This window comes from Mesitornis unicolor, unplaced genomic scaffold, assembly GCF_000695765.1.
Source record: "Mesitornis unicolor isolate BGI_N332 unplaced genomic scaffold, ASM69576v1 scaffold2328, whole genome shotgun sequence".
NCBI classification, from domain to species: Eukaryota; Metazoa; Chordata; class Aves; order Mesitornithiformes; family Mesitornithidae; genus Mesitornis; species Mesitornis unicolor.
Genome location: NW_010201025.1, coordinates 71,293 through 73,065, shown reverse-complemented (window position 1 = coordinate 73,065; position 1,773 = coordinate 71,293).

Genomic DNA, 1,773 nt, shown 5'->3' with positions numbered 1-1,773 from the left:
GACCTGGGGGTGTTGGTGGACAGCAGGATGACCATGAGCCAGCACTGTGCCCTTGTGGCCAAGAAGGCCAATGGCATCCTGGGGTGTATCAGAAGGGCTGTGGTGAGTAGGTCGAGAGAGGTTCTCCTTCCCCTCTACTCTGCTCTGGTGAGACCACATCTCGAATATTGTGTTCAATTCTGGGCCCCTCAGTTCAAGAAGGACAGGGAATTGCTTGAAAGAGTCCAGCGCAGAGCCACAAAGATGACTGAGGGAGTGGAGCATCTCCCTTATGAGGAGCGGCTGAGGGAGCTGGGTCTCTTTAGCTTGGAGGAGACTGAGGGGTGACCTCATTCATGTTTATAAATTTGTAAAGGGCGAGTGTCAGGAGGAAGGAGCCAGGCTCTTCTCAGTGACAGCAAATGACAGGACAAGGGGGAATGGGTGGAAGCTGGAACATAGGAGGTTCAATCTCAACATGAGGAAAGACTTTTTTACTGTGAGGGTGACAGAGCACTGGACCAGGCTGCCCAGAGAGGTTGTGGAGTCTCCTCTGGAGACATTCAAAACCCGCCTGGATGCGTTCCTGTGTGACCTGGTCTGGGTGATCCTGCTCTGGCAGGGGGGTTGGACTGGATGAGCTTTTGAGGTCCCTTCCAACTCCTAATATTTTGTGATTCTGTGATACCCACTTCTCTTGTCTCTGCACATTTACAGCTACTCCTTACTCTAATTCTCCATTTACAGATATGGAAAAACTGTATTTTAAGAACTCACATCAATCCTGCCTGCTTAAAGATAAGAGCTCTGGGGCAAGGATTTTTGGTGTGATTTTACAGTACCTACCCCATGATCAAGCAGGGACTGAATTCTGCTCTACTACAAACTAATAGTAAAATAAATAGACCAAGATACAAGACATAGTAGTGTCTTTCCTTTTTATCAATTCTTGTCAGATCTTGTGCTGCACTTTTTTTGCTGTAACAGTTTTTAAAGGTGATGGTTAAAAAACACCAACAAAATGACAAAAAACCCAAACAATAATCCTAGTACACTTTGCTTATAAAAGTGCAAAGTAAACATCTAGTAAACATCTTGCTTAGTGTAGAATATCAGGAACAGATTTTACCCTTACTCTCTGTTTCAAGTATGACTAAATAAATGTTAGGTTTAGTCCAAAGTAGTACCTTGCATATTTACAGAAAAGTCCAAGATACTGCCTGCTTCCCTCATTGTCCTCACTCAGAGAAGGCTCTGGAGAGGCTCTGTAGAGAAATCCATTGTGTGGGAAGCTGAAAGTGCTGGTGCAGCTTTAGGAAAAGTACACTAAAAACAGTATTAGACTAATCACTAAAAAGCATAACACAATCACTCTGGCATTTCCCCTGTTATTTATTTTCTGCTCAAGTTGATACAAATTTAAATTTTCTGCCAGTTAGTTGGTTTTGGTGAGGTTTTTCCCCATTCTGACCCAGGAAAATTAAAGCACTGATACTGGCTGAAGCACATCATCTACAGCTTTGTCCACGCTTTTGGTTTTGGGTTTTGTTTTCTTTTCCAATTCACATCTTAAGAGAGAGAACTACAGTGGCTCACATTTCTAATGCAGATGCTGTTATGTTAGCAAAGACCTTTTGCCAGGAAAATATATTCTATTCAGGCAAATGGGAAAAGAATTTACTCTAAATAAGAAACATATTAAAGTAATACAAAACTAAAATGTCTTATCATTATATTCTCAGCCTTAACTATATCAGTGTAATGAGTTTTCTCTGGTCACCATTGCACTCTTTC